General features: G+C 41.5%; 1 protein-coding gene across 1 annotated transcript in view; it reads left to right on the top strand.

The window, feature by feature from the left end:
* Positions 1 to 13,839, top strand: part of Sox5 (SRY-box transcription factor 5) — an 896,761-nt gene that overhangs the window by 175,845 nt on the left and 707,077 nt on the right. Inside the window, exon 3 of the mRNA XM_045139445.1 lies at positions 925 to 991. The gene's annotated coding sequence lies outside the window, so the exon portion shown is untranslated. The remainder of the gene's footprint in view (positions 1 to 924; positions 992 to 13,839) is intronic.

Below are 13,839 nucleotides of genomic sequence, written 5' to 3'. Positions count from 1 at the left end.
AACTGCAAAGTCATCTTTCAAGCCATGTTATAGTTTTTAATAGAAGAAAACATCCAACGTGGCTCAGACAGGCTTTCTCATACTTCGTTTCCTGCAAACGTACAGAGCCATGCTTTGCCATATGCTAGTAGATATGCATCTAATACATTCTAATAATTAGAAAGTTTCCTTCAGGGCTGCCAGGATGGCTTAGTGGTTAAGGCATTTGCCTGTAAAGCCAAGGGACCCAGGTTCGATTCCCAAGGACCCACATTAGCCAGATGCGCAAGGGGGCACAAGTGTCTGGAGTTTGTTTGCAGTGGCTGGAGGGCCTGGCACACCCATTCTCTCTGTCTCTCAATTTCTCTCCCTCTTTCTCTGTCAAATGAATAAATAAAAATAAAATATTTTTTAAAAAGAAAGTTTCCTCCAGAGTACCATAGTGATGATAATGTTGTATTATAGATATGTTTTAAGTATCATAGATAATAAAGTATTGATTATTATCTATCTCAATGAAACCAATCCCAGGACCACCATTAACATATCCACAAATGTGTGTGCATGCATGTACATGCATATATGGACACATGACTCAGCTGATAATATAAAGTGTTTAACTACCTTATCTTTTATGACTTCAAACTAACAACTTCACGCTTCAACTGTTCCTATGTGTTGAGATGTTATTAACAAAATTTCGTTTGGTACTTTGTTCATTGATTATACGTTGCTCAGCCACTATATGACATTGCCCAGTGATTTCAACATTGGCTATTAATATGGTCTTGAAAGAAGTTGCTACAGTGAGATATCTTAATATTTATTTTAAAATTTTGTGGTAAAACTATCTTGTTTGATATCCTTTTATAAAGTTTATTTTTTACCCAAGTATGTTAAAATTATCCCTACTTACTCACTTCACATATTTCTATTCTTGTTAAGCTTTGGCAGAAAGAGCTCATACCAAGGACCTCAGGAGCGCTGGAGATTGGACAGGAAGACTCACCAGGTCAGGACATCCACATTGTCATTTGCTGATCATTGTTTTTCCATCAATCCTGAAGCTCTCACATCTCTTGCCATTTGCTTATTCTTGCACATGCTCACTGGGTTTTCTGATCACGACTAAAATATACCTGAAGTCCAGCATTCAGGTATCTGATTTTTAGAATTTGAGTATGAGAATTAAAGAAAGTTTTCTCAGAAGAAGGGCTGTTTAATGCCATACGATGTGAGAGGTAACTTCCTAAGACTTTGATTAATCCTCGTATTAAATATGAAAAGACACTTTGATGAATTTCCAAGAACCCCCATCCTTGAGATATGTATGATTATTGCATAATTGGGGTGAAAGGACTCTTGGATCGTGCAGTTCAGTGTTGTCTTCTTGGCCACATACTTTGCTTTTAGGTATACCCTACAAGCTCTGAACCCTCTTAAAAGTCAGCATGGGGCTGGAGAGATGGCTTTGTGGTTAAGGCACTTGCCTGCAAAGCCAAAGGATGCAGGTTCGACTCCCCAGGACCCATGTAAGCCAGATGCACAAGGGGGCACATGTATCTGGAGTTCATTTGCAGTGGCTGGAGGCTCTGGCATGCCCCTTCTCTCTCTTTCTCTCTCAACCTGCTTATTTCTTTCTATTTATTTATTAACAACTTCCATGATTATAAAATTATCCCATGGTAATACCCTGCCTTCCCCCACTTTCCCCTTTGAAACTCCATTCTCCATCATATCTCCTCCCCATCTCAATCAGTCTCTCTTATTTTGATGTCATGATCTTTTCCTCCTATTATGATGGTCTTGTGTAGGTAGTGTCAGGCACTGTGAGGTCATGGATATCCAGGCCATTTTGTGTCTGGAGGGAGCACGTTGTAAGGAGTCCTGCCCTTCCTTTGGCTCTTACATTCTTTCCGCCACCTCTTCCACATTAGACCCTAAGCCTTGGAAGATGTGCTAGAGATATTGCAGTGCTGACCACTCCTGTCACTTCTTTCCAGCACCATGATGTCTTTTCAAGGTCACTGCCATCTGAAAAGAGAAGATTCTCTACCAAAAGTGAGAGTATCATTATATAAGGGTGTGAACATTAAGAGAAGTGCTTACTGGGCAGTTTGATAAGTATAGTATATACTTTTAGCCAGATAGCAGCAGATGTTAAACCCCTAGGGCTCACGACTACCCCTGTTTTAAGTTCTCAGTATCAGGGGTATATTCCCTCTCATGGAGTGGGCCTCCAATCCAATTAGCAGGCAGTTGGTTTCCACCATGATAGACGTGCCACTATTGCACTGGTTGGCTCATTTGGTCTGGATGACCAAATATAAATATTGAGTATCTTCACTGGTGTTTTCTCTTTCTCCCATTGAACTGCATGTAGAATGGCTTCTTCTATCTTTCTGTTCCCTGCCTATTTCTGTCACTCTCTCTCAAATAAATATATAAAAATAAAAATATTTAAAAAGTAAAAATATTAAAGAAAAACATAGAAAGTCAGTATGTCTGCCAGTAACAATTTCATCTACTGGCTGTTGACTGTCGCAAGTAAAATGAAGGTTCATTGGAAGGGGCAAGTTTTCAGATAACTGGAATGTTAACAACAGTCGAGTTTTCAAAACGGAAGTCATAGTGGATGCTCTGCTGTTGATGGGCATCCTCATACATTCAGCCAGGCTGGCCTCTGTCCCGAGGCTTGTTGGGAATGGGGCTTGTGGTTTTATGTTTATCATCTGGTTCTTCAACTGTGACCATAAGTTTTGCTGTAATCGCTCATCTATCCAAAGAGGACTGGGGGATCATCCCTCTCTGTGACCTCTGGTGTCCCTCCTCTCTCTGTCCCCACTTCTGTCAGCTGCCCTGCAGTGAGGTCGGTTTCTCCACACCCACAGTTTTCATCATCACACAAAAAGATCAATGCCTTCGCCCTCCTGTCTGATTAGTCCTCTTCAGGTGAAATGGTTACTCAAGGAGGAACGAAAGATGTACAGAAACGCTGACAGGGATTTGGTTGTTTTCTGTCTTTTGCTCTGGAAATTACACAGACGTTTATTGGCCTGAGCTGTGAAAAGATGTCGCCTTCCAGTTAAAAGATAATCTGGGCACTGTCTTGATGCAGTGCGTGCACTCCAAAAGGCTCTCAGCTAAATTAAGTAAGAGTTCTACACAAAATAATAATAATAATAATAATAATAATAATATGTCCATCCAAGCACTTGTCTTGTAAGTATATCTGCCCTGATTCTTTGCGGAGTTGAGAACCACTTTTGGAGTGACATTTTTCATGAAGAGTTTTCTAATACTAAGCATTTCCAGGTGTGTGTGTGTGTGTGTGTGTGTGTATATGTGTGTATATATATATATATATATATATATATATACACACACACACACACACACATATATATATATAATCACTGACTAAAACATTAAAAGCAATATTAATTGTCAATGTGGAGAATGCCAATTTACATAAATATGTATTACAAAATGGCAGAAATACGTTAAAAAATTGTCAGAAATTCTTTTCAGATCACAAGACAAAAATCCATTCAATGATTTTTATGAAATTCAGTTCAGCAATTCAAACAGCAATTTTAAAAATCAAATATCCTAACGTAATCCAAAGATATGCCAATTTGATACTTCCATGACCAATGGTAGGAAAATATAGAAGTCTTTAGTTTTTGTCATCAAGCCATTATGTTTCTATGAAAAAAAAAATTAAATTCTGAACAGTAAAAATACTGTAATTCGTAGCGTATGACAGTCTAAAATCTGGGCTGAGTCATGCCAGGCAGTGGCCCTTGGCATTGCAGGGTGCCAAGCGCGCAGGTTGTGTGTTCGGGACCAAGGCCTCGTCCGTGCCAGTGCTGCCAGAGACACCTGGGTCTGATTCTGAATTCGTGCTCGGTGACTTTGCCGTCAGGAACCTTGTTAACGTTCCCTGGTTTAAGAAGCCGGGATAGAAACAGTGGCATCCCACTCAGTGCAGATGTTATCTGAGGTGTTCAAGTCTGGAAGCAAAGTCAAGAAGGGTGAGACTACCTCGTGCAGAGAGCTAGGAGGATCCTCAGTGTCTGCCTCCGAGCTCACAAGCAGGACTTGTCCATGCCATGTCGCTGGAAGGGCACACTGCGGAGCTAAACCTGCTTCTTAGCATGGCAGGACATAAACTGTTCTATGCACACATCTTTCCTGACACACAGGACCACGGTCACACTCCGCCTCTTCACCACTTCTTAAATTTATAAGGGATGCAATTAACACTGATATTCCACTTTGAATTTTATTGACTTTTTTTGTGTGTGTGTTTGGTTGTTTGAGGTCGGGTCTCACTCTAGCCCAGGCTGACCTGGGATTCACTCTGTAGTCTCAGGGTGGCCTCGAACTCACGGCAATCCTCCCACCTCTGCCTCCCGAGTGCTGGGATTAAAGGCGTGCACTACCACACCAGGCTACCACTCTTTTTTAACTTAAGAAACTTCTCTAAAGAAACAACACTAGCAAAAGCATCTTGGTTTCTCATCACAGCAGAACAAGAACATCATGACCCCTACAAATACAAATGTCAATAAAAGCCAGGCGTGGTGGCGCACGCCTTTAATCCCAGCACTGGGGAGGCAGAGGTAGGAGAATCACCATGAGTTCGAGGCCACCCTGAGACTCCACAGTGAGTTCCAGGTCAGCCTAAGCTACAGTATGATCCTACCTTAAACAACAACAACAACAACAAAAATCCCAGTGGCTATTCATTCATCCTTATCAGGCAATTTCTACTCTCCTGGCAGTTTAACAGTGGTGGAAGAAAAAACTAATTATATATACATACATATATATATGTATATGTATATGTATATGTATATGTATATGTATATGTATATGTATATGTATATGTATATGTATATGTATATATAGAAGCAAGGCAAATAAAGAACAATAGGAAGCCATTTCAGATCTGCTGCCTAGGGGAGGACTCTGTGATAAGGCGGGAATGAAGCAGGGATGTGGTTGGAATGAGAGAGGGAGCATTTTGATACAAAGAAAAGAGAAACATTGCCAGAGGGAAGAGTGGGCGTGGAGATTGTTCTTGGAGTGTCAAGGAAATGGCACAAAGAATAGACGGAGGGCCAGACAAGCATGAGGTGAGACTGTGGACTGCGTGTGTCCCGCATAGGGAGCCTGGAAAAGAGCTCTCCGGAGTTTGACCGCTGCTCTACGTGCGACAGAACTCTGGCCTAGAGCTACTGCGATTTTAGTGGGGCAGAAGCAACACACAGATCACATGTTCAAACAGTGTCTTCAGGGCTGGAGAGATGCCTTAGCGGTTAAGACGTTCGCCTGCAAAGCCAAAGGACCTCGGTTTGATTCCCGAGGACCCACGTTAAGCCAGAGGCACAAGGTGGCCCGTGCGTCTGGAGTTCCTGTGCAGTGGCTGGAGGCCCTGGCGCACCCATTCTCCCTCTCATTCTTGTTCTCACTCTGTCTGCCTCTTTCTCTCTCAAATAAAAAAAAAAAATGAATAAATAAAAATATTTTCAAAAGTAAACATTATATTTTATTGAAAATTTTATCTGCTTTTGGAAAATGGGGTGAAGAGTGGGGTTGTGCCTCGGGTGAAGCGATGTGACATGAACAGTGAGGTTGATGGCAATTGGAGGGGATAGGGGAAGGACCAGAGGAGACCACGAGAGGCAAACAGAAGAGCCAGGCTTGAGGCAGTCACACCTGGTGACGCACAAGCCCCCAGACCGGGAGATGGACACCTTGGGCCCAGCTGGATGACCTCAGACATCGGCAAGAGATGACTTTCAACCGTGCAGGATTGAGGCCGAAGCCATACGACTCACAGGTAAGCAAATCACGAAGCGAAGTGGCACTTCTGGACGCATTTACTTCGGAAGGCAATGAGGATGAATTGCTTCTGAGTTTCCTTTTAATTGGTGGCCCCAGTGTGAACATACTAGGGAAATACTATCTTCCAAAGATCCCAGAACCTGGCATGGGAGTTGGAGACGTAGCTGGATGAACTTGAGTTGTTCCTGCCACCGGGGAGACAAATGATCAAGACCGACGGGACACTGTCAGGAGCCTCTGGACTCCGACGGGGCATGCACGAGAGATCGCGGTTGCCTGAACTTATTTTTCTGAGCAGAATTTTCACCGGCTCGACTTCTCCTGTTATTCTCAGCTAGTTGGTGGGAAAAGACAGCTCGCGCAGAATTGCAGGTCTTTTCATCTTTGGAATCAAGCCATCCATCTCAGGTGAGGCCCACATTTCCTGAGGGGTTTTGGGGTGGGTCTGATAGGATGCGATGGGCAATGTCCCCTCAGTTCTTAGACTCTTAGACTAGTAGGAAAAACTCATTATCCTGGTTGCATATTTTTTTTTTTTCTGTGCCATTTTAAACTCAGGAATGATTTATATCATCCTCCTGAACAGTAGTTAAACACAGTGATGTTCTAGAAATCTGCCAAGTGTAACCACAGTCACATGGCTACTGAGAAGTTTTTGGGCAGCAGCTCAAGTCAGAAGAGCGATTCCTGAGAGCTTGCCTGTGGTGTCCCCAGGAATAGGAGCTGACACAGGTGTTCGGCTCGGTTGCTGACTGCTTTCCATCAGGAAGGTCTGGAGGGTTCCTACCACCATTGGTTGGCGGCACTCAGCACATTGGGCAAGCAGTCAGCCCTGGCTAGGATTTCCCTGGGGAAAATACAAGCCGCAGGGGAGTCATCAGTGTGACCTTCTGCTGGGTACGTGGCACACAGTCACACCGCAGGCAACAGCTCTGTTGCCGTTTGCTGAGCGGGCAGATACCAGCTGATGCTGGCCGGACCCTGTTCAAGGTGTGAGGTGGAGAAGGGGGACAAAGGAAACAAAACAAAACAGTAAGCTGAAGGCTACCAGATAATTCCGTTGTGAAACTTAAAACCAGCTGATGCATTGATGAAAGGGATTTGGGGGTGTGGGTGAGAGGAAGGAGTTTCTTTGGTTCTCCAGACACAATTATAAGCTCTTTTATTAAGCCTGACCCATCATATTGAAATGCTGTCACTGGTATCATTAGCAAGTAAAGTGTTGATAACGTAGTGAAATGCGCAGCAGACTCCTGGCTCTTCAATGCCTGGACTACCTCCCAATATTAGGAAAGGAAGTCAAACTGCCGTCACTTTGCCTGGCTAGCAGGCGCCGCGTCATTAGCAGTCTGAAGGCAATTTTAATAAAATGCATAGCCCTGCTGAGTTGGTCTCAAAAGATAAATAAGCAATACAGAAAAGAAGCTTTTGTTTAAAAGTAATTATTTAAACTATGCATTATAGGTAATTTTCTTTTACCAGGAAGCAAATGCTATCAGAATTTCAATAACAATTTGGTAGCACTTATTTAAATAATGTGATATTGTCATTTTTTTTTTTTAAAGAGTTAAAGCAGTGTTTGATTTTTTTTTTTTTTTCCCCCTAACATACAAAATGAGGGAAAATTGGACCCAGGCATCCTGTGCATGTGCTTTCCAGCTGACATTACATTTATGAGTGAGCAGTATTGTATGCTTAGATTTATGGAAATATATTGTGCTGGTGATAAAATTCTGGGAACTGCAAACTTGACATCAAACATAGATTAGAACAGGAGAGCAAAGATATTATTTTTATTTTGCCTCTACTATCAGAAAGGAAATCACCTCTCAGAGTCCTGTCCCCCACCCCCACCCCCATGGGATATTTGTATGTAACCCACAGTCGCAAGGGTTTGACAAATGTGTGTGTGTGTGTGTAGTGTGAAGCTTTGTTGGTGCAAAGGTAAGAAGCTTAGAAAACTTGCGGAAAGTCTACTTGGGAAACATTAAACCCTCCCCCTTTGCTTTGCCCTTTGAAAGTGACATATTAGCATGACATCCCAGATGCGTGGTCACTGTGGTCTGCCTGCAGACCACATGAGAACCTGCCTGTGTAAGGAGATGGCACAGCCCACAGTTCAAGTTCTACCTGCAACTCAACTTTCTTCAGGATCTATCAATACAGGCGTGGAACGTGCATTTGCCAAGCCTTTGTTTCCTTGGGCTCTAGCAGAAATAACAACAAAATCAGCCTCCTGTGCTTGTTAGAAAGGATACAGTGAGGCTGGAGACAGCTTAGCAGTGAAGGCATTTGCCTGCAAAGCCAAGGGATCCTGGTTCAACTCTCCAGGATCCATTTAAGCCAAATGCACATGATGGCGCATGCATCTGGAGTTCACTTGCAGTGGCTGGAGGTCCTGGTGTGCCCATTCACTCTCTCTCTCTCTTTCTCTCTCTCAGATAAATAAATACATAAAATAAAGAAAGAATAGGATGCATGAAATACTTTTTAGATGTTATATGGCATGGGTAAAACACTCAGGAAATGTGAAGCATTATTATTGTTATTTTTATTTTCATTGTGATTGTGTGTATGTGTGTGCGAGTGTGTAATGTGTGTGTTACATGCATCTGTGTGTGAAAATGTACATGTATAGTACACACTGGTGTGGAAGCCACAGAAAGACATTGAGTGTCTTCTATTGATCTCCAATATTTTTTACTTGAGACAGTCTCTCACTGAACCTGGAGCTCCCTACTTTCTGGTTAGACTGGCTGACCAGAGTCCCCAGTGATCTATATATCTCTGGTCCCCGTGGCATTGGGGTTATAGCTATGGGCAACCACACTTGGCTTTTTTCCAAGGATAGTGAGCTTGAGTCAGGTCCTCATGCTTGTACAGCAAGTGTTTGTACTTACTGAGCCATCTCCCTGTCCCCAAAGTGTGAGATTTTATTGTAATAAAGTATTAACAAAATCTTCTCAGAGGAAGTTTTGTGTTGAGTGTTGGGCAAGCAGATTTAGTAAATATGTTGGTTAATGCTTGATCTCTGCTTGAAGATGAAAGTCTGACCAAAACCAAAATTTAATCAGGTAACTCAAATCCTGTATGCCTCTTGTTATATGGGGAAGTGTTGTAGTCAGGTTCACTTTGCTGGCAGAAAACACCTGACCAAGAGCAGCTTGTGGGAAAAACAAAACAAAACAAAACATGTTACTTGGACTTACAGACTCGAGGGGAAGCTCCATGATGGCAGGGAAAATGATGGTTTGAGCAGAGGGTGGACATAACCTCCTGGCCAGCATCAGATGGACAACAGCAAGAGGAAAGTGCGTCAAACACTGGCAAAAGGAAGCTGGCTTTAATACCCATACATCCTCCCCTAACATTACACTGCCTCCAGGTGGGTTTAATTCCCAAGTTGCCATTAGCTGGGGGCCTAGAATTCAGGACACCTACGTTTAGGGGGGATATCTCAGTCAAATCACTATAGTAAGAGTAAGGGTCTTGGGGACATAAAAGGAAAGAGAACTTATTATTTTATCATGGTAAAGCCTCATTACAATAGCTTAGTTTGCAACAGTATAAAAGAAAATCAGACTATACATTTTCATTGTCAGCTTTGGTAACCAGAGCCAATTACTTTTTTTTTTTTAGTGTTTTTCCAACTCCTCATTCTTTCAAACCCTTTCCCTATACATGCAAGGTTTTCCATTAAAGTTACTATAATGGCTACACAAGATCTATATGCAGAGTAAAAGTGAGTATTAATTACCCCTACAATGCTATATAGCATGCTGCTAAAATGATGAGAGAGAGAGAGATAGAAAGAGATCAGTTCTAGTCTCAAATGTTCTTGTTGGAAACAGAAGCTGAAACAAATTTTTTGGAGAGCAGCTATACTTATGCAGTAAATCTGCATGCTCACCCAGGCTTTTGACCCAGAAATCCTGTTGCTAGGAACTTATACTGAAGACACACCTTCACAAATATGGAAGTTCTATACCCTCGGCTTGTAATAATAATTATTATTATTGCTTATATGAAATGCTTATAATTGTAAAGTAGCTCAGTGTTTCTATGCAAAGGCACAGTCCCCCACATTACAGCATCTCCACACTATGTAGTTGTAGGCAGCAGGAGAAAAAGTATGGGAAGATATAGTGAGTTTCAGGTACCTGGCTGAGTAAGAAATAAAAGCTAAATTGAGAAGAAAATTATGTACAGTGAACAACACCAAAAAGAAGAGAGAATGACAATATTCATTTATTTATTAACTGAGACAAAAAACAACCCAGGAAGAATACACCCCAAACCTATAAAGTTAATTATTTATGCAGGCTGAGCCCCTAAAACTGAGATGAAAGAATGGGAACAGGGCAGAAAAGGTGGTGGGAAATTCCATTTATATGGGTGGACTTTAATTTTTTTGCATAATTATGCAGATTTTAAAACTGCATTCAATGTTTACATAATTAAAAACTTTGTAAAAATTAAAATGAACTAGTGTTCAGGGAATCCACACAAAATAAAAAAAAAGTCAATGTAACTCTTTTTATAAAATTACAAAGCAGGGCTGGAGAGATGGCTTAGCGGTTAAGCACTTGCCTGTGAAGCCTAAGAACCCCGGTTCGAGGCTCGGTTCCCCAGGACCCACGTTAGCCAGATGCGCAAGAGGGTGCACGCATCTGGAGTTCATTTGCAGTGGTTGGAGGCCCTGGCACACCCATTCTCTCTCTCTTTCTCTCTCTCTCTATCTGCCTCTTTCTCTGTCTGTTGCTCTCAAATAAATAAAAATAAAAAAAAATAATTACAAAGCAAAGAGGTGGTGGAAAGGAAATAAAGCAATATTACCAGTGTTTGAACTTTTGAATCTGCTCCTAAAACTGAAACAGGAAGGATGGAGCTTCGTGGGGCGAGTGCTTGGCTGGCTGGAATGCACAGAGTCACGGTTTCCTATCAGAATCACGAGCAGATCAAGCAATTGTCCTCTGGCCAGAACATTTGTGTTTCACAGAATATGGCCGACAATCCAGTTCCTCACAGGGTTAAAATTTAGCACTACTGAAAGCGCTTCACGTGTATCCAAAGTTTATGGCTAATGAGAGCCATTCACTTCACCGTTAAAGCAAAGAAGAGGTTGAGGATGAACTCTGAATGTGGCACTGAACTCTGAGCTATCAATAGCAGACGCATCTATCTCATGGCTATTCAGATGGACCAGTGAAAACTAGTGTATGTGTCCACTTGTACCTCTGGGCAGGGCCAAGCAGTAGTTATACCCACTAGTGATGAGCACACTTGCTACTTAGACCTAAATCAAAAAGCTATATTCACCAGTGAGGGAAATCAATAATGCATGTAGAAATGACTGGCTTCAGGGCTTGATCTAAGGGAACCCATATTGAGAATGTAGAATATCTTGTGGAACCCAAAACTTAGGAAAGACTCAAAGAACATGTGGTGGGGGGGGAACAAAACTTAAGGTTGCAACCAATTGCCAAGAATGGGCATTTGGGCAATAAAATGGTAATCATAATGGTGTGTATTCATAGAGCCTATGATGTTATTAAAATTGTTCAATAAATAGTAGAGAAAAGAAAGTCTTTTTAGTCCCCAAAAGAGTACAAATTAATGACCTGAAGGAATGATGGAGAGGGAAAATAACATCAATAGACATCGCCTACTCATTGTTTCAAGTAGAAACTAGTGGATGCCAAAATTTAGAAAAATATTGTAAGTATGAATTGTACATACTGGCAAAATAGCTCATCTCAAAGTGCTTATTAGTTATGAAAATGGAAGTAATAATTTTACTAGCAGACATAAACGAGAACATAATCAAAGTTAATATCACCAGTCATGAGACGTCAGTATCTCAACCTCTCCGGTAACCCACTGAAGAAGTTGTAAAAAAGTGAATCATAACCGGGCGTGATGGCACACACCTTTAATCCTAGCACTCAGGAGGCAGAGGTAGGAGGGTCGCCATGAGTTCAAGGCCACCGTGAGTCTACATAGTTAATTCCAGGTCAGCCTGGATTAGAATGAGACCCAACTCCAAAAAAAAAGGGAATCATGTGCATCTCTCTCTCTCTCTCTATATATATATGTGTGTGTGTGTGTGTGTGTGTGTATATATACACACATATATATATATACACATAAGTATGTATACATATATATATTAATAACATGAGTGCAATCAGGAAGAAACATCAGTCAAAATTGAATGGCAGGCTTGAAATAACTGGCCAATACTGTTTAAAAAAAAAGGATAGATGTGATGACAGTGATTGAGAGACTATGCAGAGGGATTGACATGGAAAAAAAACCCCATACCATTCATATCAAACTAAATGCAGGCGAAATAAAGGGTTATTAGTAGGACAGTTGCTGAAATTCAAAAATCAGCTCACAGTTACGTGAATGTATTGTTTTAGATGATTAAGTTGTTGTTCTGTAAGAGATTAATGCATGGCAAAACTGCATAAAATATAGAAGAATGTGGAATATTACTTTTGTAATATTTTGCTGTATATATTATTTCAAAATGAGATGTTAAAATGAGAAGTAAAACATTAGGGCTGGGGGAATGGCTCAGCAGTTAAAGGCACTTGCTTGCAAAGTCTTCCAGCATGGGTTCAATTCCCCAGTACCCATGTACAGCTAGACAAATAAAGTGGCGTGGTTTTTTTTTGCAGAGAATAAATACTTTATTATTAACTGATTATAGTTGAAAGTCACAAACAAAAGGAGTCTATTAAGGCATATATATATATATATATATATATATATATATAGAGAGAGAGAGAGAGAGAGAGAGAGAGAGAGAGACATACATCTGGAATTTTCAGTGGCAAGACGTCTTGACATGTCCATTCTCTTTGTCTTTCTCTCTCAAATAAATGAATAAATATATTTTATCAAAAGTAAAATATTACAATGTAAACCTTTGGGCTCGAGAGATGGCTTAGTGGTTAAGTGCTTGCCTGTGAAGCCTAAGAACCCTGGTTCGAGGCTGGATTTCCCAGGACCCACAATAGCCAGATGCACAAGGGGCACACGCATCTGGAGTTCGTTTGCAAATTCTGGAGGCCCTGGCATGCCCATGCTCTCTCTTTCTCTGCCTCTTTCTCTCTCTCTCTGTCACTCTCAAATAAATAAAAATGAACAAAAATATTTTAAATATGTAAACCTTAAATAAGCTGTACACATGAACCTTCTTTACTATTATAAGGAATAGGGTCTGCTGCATACATGAAGGAAACCTCCCAGGACTCTGACAGGAAGGGAAATTTTAGGATAGAGTGCTTGAAGTTCCACACAGGTGGTTATTCTGCTAACTGACATTTTCTACACACCATGTGAGTCTTGAGGGCATGTACTATGCTTGCATATTTTGCTTGCCTATTTGCCAATAAAATAGGAATAATGATCTTACCAATGTGGTTTTCCATTATTCACACCAATGAAGGAGAGCAGTGATGTTGAGAATGGAGCCCAGAAGCAATTGTTGTGAGAAGCACTCACAGGAACTTCAAGATTCAAAGACTGACAAAGGGCCAAGTGTATTCTAATAGAAGTCAAACCACACATTGGAAAACATTTCCTGGGTGAGGGGGAGCAATCAATCAGCCCCAGAGCCACTTATAACTTGAATACAAGGTGTGCACTCAGCTTTTCAAAGCTGGAGGGGGATTAGTGAGTTGGGAATGGTCTCATTCAGGCCTCATGCCAGCACAAAAATGGTAGGTAAAGGGTTGGTTACTCTGTGGGTTCACAAAGGTCTGAGGGTCTGCGGCTTATTTCTCACAAACATAAATCATAAGAGGACTGGAGAGATGGCCTAGCGGTTAAGACGCTTGTCTGTGAAGCCTAAGGACCTATGTTGAACTCTCCCGGTCCCATGCTAGCCAGACACACAAAGGTGAGACACGTGCAAGGTCACTCATGGTCACTAGGTGGCGAAAGTGTCTGGAGTTTGGTTTTAGTGGCTGAGGTCCTGGTGTGTCAAGTTTT

This window comes from Jaculus jaculus, chromosome 22, assembly GCF_020740685.1.
Source record: "Jaculus jaculus isolate mJacJac1 chromosome 22, mJacJac1.mat.Y.cur, whole genome shotgun sequence".
Lineage (NCBI taxonomy): Eukaryota > Metazoa > Chordata > Mammalia > Rodentia > Dipodidae > Jaculus > Jaculus jaculus.
The sequence above is the reverse complement of the archived record's forward strand: the minus strand, read 5'-3'. Positions and strand labels throughout refer to the sequence as shown.